Source organism: Octopus bimaculoides, chromosome 9, assembly GCF_001194135.2.
Source record: "Octopus bimaculoides isolate UCB-OBI-ISO-001 chromosome 9, ASM119413v2, whole genome shotgun sequence".
Taxonomy (NCBI): domain Eukaryota; kingdom Metazoa; phylum Mollusca; class Cephalopoda; order Octopoda; family Octopodidae; genus Octopus; species Octopus bimaculoides.
The window spans coordinates 81,617,310-81,623,866 of record NC_068989.1 but is presented as its reverse complement, the minus strand read 5'-3'; positions in this window follow the sequence as shown (position 1 = coordinate 81,623,866).

The window sequence follows — 6,557 nt, the reverse complement described above, 5'->3', positions numbered from 1 at the left end:
GGGTGGCACATAAAAGACACCATTTCGAGCGTGGCCGTTTTCGTGCGGGTGACATGTAAAAGCACCCACTACACTCTCTGAGTGGTTGGCATTAGGAAGGGCATCCAGCTGTAGAAACTCTGCCAAATTAGATTGGAGCCTGGTGTAGCCATCCGGTTGCACCAGTCCTCAGTCAAATCGTCCAACCCATGCTAGCATGGAAAGCGGACGTTAAACGATGATGATGATGATGATGTAGTCACAACCCTTTTGATTGAATTGCTTGCCCCATCAGGGTTAATGTATACACACTCAAAAATATAGAGAGGGAGAAGCATGGCTGTGTCATTAAGAAGTTTCATTAACAACCACATGGTTTTGGGTTTAGTCCCACTACATAGCACTTTGGATGAGCCTCTTCTACTGCAGCCCCAGGCCAGCCAAAACTTTGAGTGGATTTAGTGGATGGAAACTGAAAGAATAGGTTCTGAATAAAGTGTGTATAAACAAAATTCTGAAAAAGAAAGAATTTAATTTTTTGAGTTTTGAAATTCTTCCTCCCTGTCCCAACTTTTGGAATACTCACCTGACTCCCCTATCAATACTCCACATATATCTAAACTTAACTACTTAGTTCTTCCACTTTGCAACTATTTATACACACTCAGAACCTATTGCTCTATGTATTTATGTCTGTGTCTGTCAGTCATTTCTAATGTTCTACAAAAACATGTCTGACCATTGAGAGAAACATTACTTTGCTTCAAAACAGGTGAGTGTTGGCAACTGGAAGGGCATCCAGCCATAGAAAATCTGCATTGACAAATATGAAATGGCAGCCACATATAACAAATGAATGCCTTTATGGAAACCTGCCGAATGTTGTCTGTGACTATCTGGTCACTGTGTCCTACCCTGAACTGGAAGCATTCAAATTAGTCATGTGAAATCCAGTTCATGGTGATGTAAGAAAAGGAAAACATTGTTACTCTTACATTGACGACTTCATTGCAAGCACTGGTGGCCTGGAAAGTATCCAGGACGTCGAGACAGTGATGTTGGACTGAGAAGTATGGCAGATGGACTCTGCTGCTGCAGCCCAGGTTGGAACCTGGCCATAAATAATAATGCTGGTTGAATAAGCAAAGATGATGACGGAGAGTTCAATATGACCATTTGATTTGCTTGAAGTAACAGCCAAATCTCTGAAAAATGATTTTTTTCCCAACATTTTGATATTTTTTAATCAACTCCTTATCTGGTTATTGGAATAACAATACCCACCACTTGTGAATGGATACCCGTTGAACCAGCAGACAAAATGAAGGACATCTCAATGCAGTCATTTAACTCACTACAAACAACAACCAAAGCTCTACTCTTTTATTCTCTCTTTTACTTGTTTCAGTCATTTGACTGCGGCCATGCTGGAGCACCGCCTTTAGTCAAGCAAATTGACCCCAGGACTTATTCTTTGTAAGCCTGTTACTTATTCTATCGGTCTCTTTTGCCGAACCGCTAAGTTACGGGGACGTAAACACACCAGCATCGGTTGTCAAGCGATGGTCGGGGGGCAAACAGAGACACACAAACACACATACATATATATATATATATATATATATATATATACATATATACAACGGGCTTCTTTCAGTTTCTGTATACCAAATCCACTCAAGGCTTTGATCGGCCCGAGGCTATAGTAGAAGACACTTGCCCAAGGTGCCACGCAGTGGGACTGAACCAACCTCAGACTCAATATGGAGGCCTACATCAAGTGCCTGGAGGGGGTAGTGCTGCCCTGGGTCAAGAGGGTGGCTACTGGAAGACCCTATGTCTGGCAACAGGACTCTGCACCATGTCACACAAGCACAAGAACCCAGTCATGGCTGCCAGACAATTTCTGTGACCACATCACCCCTAGCACCTGGCTACCTATCTCCCCAGACTGCAACCCTCTTGATTATTATGTGTGGGGGCATAGTTGAGCAAGAGACCAACAAAACTTCTTGTAAACAACCAAGATGAACTGAAGGCAAGGATTATGGCAGCATTCACCAACTTAAACAAGGAAACCGTCCAGAAGAGTTGTAAGAGATTCCAAAGTTGTCTGGAGGCCGTGGTTGAAGCCAATGGTGATTTTATTAAATACATTTACTGTTTAGTATTTCAAGATATTTTTATGTAATTTTGGTAAATATAACTGTTAAATGAGATGTCAGTGTTATTGTCAATTTTGCATAATATAGATGACAGTTTATTCACTGCACCCTGTATATATATATATTCCTACATATGTATGTACATATACATATGTATAAACATACATACTTATATATATGTGGGGGGAGGGAGTGTATATACACCCCACCACACACATATATTCAGGGTTGGGCAAAACAATGGAAACACCATTTTTATTAAACTCTTTTTTCCTATTAGCAATATTTCAAAAGAAAAACAACAGTTCTAGTCAGTAGATATGCATTCATATACATAATTTGTGCCTTGTTGCTTATTATATAAGCCTCTATTTTTTGTCAGTTGGCAGTAATTTATATTTAAATAGGTTAAAATGCATACCCTATATGATTTCCATACAGAACAAGTTGTTGGAGCACGGTTGGCTGGAGTTTCAGTCACTAAAATTGAATTGTTTAATTTTTCAATAGTTATAATTTCTAAAATCGTATTGACATTCCAAAACCAAAGTAGAACAAGTTTTAGCAAGCATAATTATAAATGGAAGGCAAAGGAACATAGAGAGGGTTTGTAGAATAAAGAAATGTATGGTGACTTAAAAGCATTGGACTATGGTAGCAAAAGCAGCGGCAGTACTAGACCACTACTTTACCACCATGTGGTCAATCAAAGGTTTTTGCAGCTCATGACATTTTGTTGTTTATGAAACTTATGTCTAGTATTAATATATTTTCGTGTTTTATTTATGACCAACAGGATACATCCACTGATGTTCATAGAGACTATGGATAAGAGATTTTAGTAGGTCTATGAGAGACTTTAGTAGGTCTATGATACAATTGAACTATTTGCTACATTAACTAGCCAAATAGCTAGTGGATGAGGTAATTATAAAAGTGAAACAATATATTTTGTTATTACCATGTAACAAAGCAGGAAGATAGTTCTGAAAAGTATGTGATTTAGGAAAAGTGTATTTATAGGGATATAAGATTGAAACAGTTTTTCTCAGTAGCAATAATTAGATTAAGGCAAAATGCTACTGGGTAGCTGTAGGGCTATCAGGGATAGTTTCATAGATGTATTAAGAACCGAGCTGTAAGTTATGTAGGAAGGAATGGCAGTCATCATTATAAAAGGCAATACAAGTAAAAGAGATACAGGTGAGATAGAGAATTATTGAGGTTTACCTCAAGCTGATAAAGATTTACTCGAAATATTTTCACAATGACTATGATTAACATGTCTCATGTGACCATCAATAGCTAAAATATCACAGAGAGATTATTCAGTGTCACATGGTATTTTTATCTATAATTAGGTTTACTGGCTCATTGATACATGTCTCTTTCAATAACTTCTAATCACCTGAGACACTCCTTATTTGATGATTTCTCTCAATGACAAAATGACAAACACCACGTGTACACACACACACATACACACACACAATTGGCCTTGAAATAACCATTTGCTGTGTTGTCACTCCACATAAGTGTGTGAAATTGCAGCACAGAATAGATTCTAAGAACAGTTATCAGGTAAATTTATACATATTTCAGTAGTAGTAGTAGTAGTAGTAGTAGTAGTAGTAGTAGTAGTAGTAGTAGTAGTAGTAGTAGTAGTAGTAGTAGTAGTAGTAGTAGTAGTGGTGGTGGTGGTGGTGGTGGTAGTAGTAGTAGTAGTAGTAGTGTAGTAGTAGCAGCAGCAGCAAAATAATCTCAATTTATTCTTTTGGCAAAATCTTCTTTATTTGATCTGTTAATCATTAAATATTATTCTACAATATTATAAAAGATAAATAGTGGGGAGGGAGTAACATAGCTTTTACTACACTGTCATGACACTGTTACAACATTTACAACACTGTTACTATACTGTCAGAATGACACTACTTAAAGTTTCTTGTTTTATCAACAAGTTTACAATGGTCAAATAGCAACATCCTTGCTGTCAACATCGTCATTGTCTTCATTTAATGTCCATTTTCCCTGCTGGCAAAGATTGAATGATTTGACAGGATATAGCCAACCACAAGGCTGTATATGGCTCCAATGTCTGCTTTGGCATGGTTTCTCCAGTGAGATGCCCTTCCTTATATCAACCACTTTACAGAGTGTCCTGGGTACACTACTGAGGTTGCCAAGACAGAAAAAGATTAGAGAGAGGGAAAGAGTAAAACTTCCATACTAAATGAAGAGTATTTCAGAGGAGAAAGTGGCTTGATAGAGGTGTCTTGCCATAGCAGAGATACATGGCTATCTCCTATTATATATAAAGAGATGTGTGGAAGCTGGTGAGAAGGAGATAAAAGGAAGGTAGTGCCAGAGAAAGTATACTTTCAGAACATCCTCCTCCGCTGCTAAATAGGTCACTATGACCTGTGGCAAAATGGAGAGCAGTGGTTTCATCATGACAATGTGCCTGCGCACACCTCCTTGAGTGTGAGACAGTTTTTGACCAAAAATGGTATGACCCCTCTTACTCACCCTTCCTATTTATCTAATCTTGCACCTTGCAAATTTTTTTTGTTCCTCTGAATGAAAAAAAAGTCCTTAAAGGAAAACGTTTTGCAGATGTGGAAGAGGTGAAGAAAACAGTGATGGAAACATTAAAAGGCATCACTTCGCAAGGGTTCCAGGACTGCTTTGAACCAGTGGAAAACACACCTGGACTAATGCACTGTTTCAAATGGAGAACACTTTGAAGGCAATAAAAGTGTAAATATGTAAAACTAAGTGAATAAAATAATATTACAAAATTCCAGGTTCTTTTGCTAGGGGAACAGCCCCAATCCAAGTGTACACATGTAAGCCAAAGGCACATCCCTAATCGAAGTGTAAGTATATAAGCTTGGAATACATCCCTACTCCAAGTATATTCATGCATTAGGGGTAATCATAATCCATTGGAGTTTATCACAACTACTGTCAGCAAATGACTTTCATTGCTAGAATTACTTTTTTATATTTCATATGTGGGGATATGTTGAATAATCCAGGCATAGATTCTGTGACAAGTGAAATAATTATCTATTAATATTCCAGATAATCTACTAAAATAGTTCTATTAGTGGCTATGTCACATAGAAAAGCACAAGTTGTGGGTGCTAATGTTTGGTTAGCGAGGTCAACAGTAGGAAACTCATTTTTAACTCTCTAAAAGTCACAATTATAAGCTGCAGCCATATGCTGACATAATAGCATTAAAATCCTACCTTAAGCTAAGTTTCAATCCTACGACATTGCTTTAATTGTTCTGGGGTCAATGAAATAAATATTAATGATATAATAGAATCAACTAAATCTTCTGTTCCAAAGAGCCTTGTGATGTCTCAATGAATACTCCTCCATTTACTGCATCATTATTTCCACTTTACACAATTAGTTTTGTTAATTAGCATGCATCTATACTTGCTAATTAATGTAGCTGTAGTAACCAGAAGCCACATATGTTGCAGTGCTATAACAACACTTACCAAGAGTATAAACCTTTTGTTCTAGAGGTAAATGTTTCATTGTTTTATGTCAATCTGTTTTATTATTTCAGTTTAAAACAAATTCTATTATGATGTAATGGATGGGTAATGTTCCACTACTTATTAACTGATCATGAGTTCAAATACAGTTATTGTGTTATGTATTACCGTGAGACACAATATATTCATTCAATGTTTAATAAGAGAAAAATGATTAAACTTTAAATTCCTGCTTCTATTATTCATTAAATTATCTGAATTTTGCAGAACTATACTGTTTGTATCATTGAAAATGAAATATATAATATTCTATCCTGTTATAAAAGATGAGTTTAGTATCCTATAACTTGTATAACATAACTAAACTTGTCAACATTATTTACTCTCTATCATCATCGTTTAACGTCCGCTTTCCATGCTAGTATGGGTTGAACGATTTGACTGAGGACTGGTGAAACCGGATGGCAACACCATGCTCCAATCTGATTTGGCAGAGTTTCTACAGCTGGATGCCCTTCCTAACACCAACCACTCAGAGAGTGTAGTGGGTGCTTTTACGTGTCACACGCACAAAGGCCAGTCAGGCGGTACTGGCAACAACTAATTCCAAGTGACAATAAATACACCAAAATGTATGTATATATGTATGTGGGTATATATGTGGAAGCAAGGTGTGGAAGCAAGGTCTAGAATTGAAGGGCCTTAGAGTCAACCTAGCTAAAACCAAAATCCTAATAAGTAGGAAGGTAGATAAAACACAAACCCCTTCAGGTAGATGGCCCTGCTCAGTATGTAGAAAAGGAGTAGGTAGTAACTCTATAAGATGTACCCGGTGCAAGCTATGGACACATAAGAGGTGCAGCAACATCAAAGGCAGGTTAACTAGCAAGTTAGT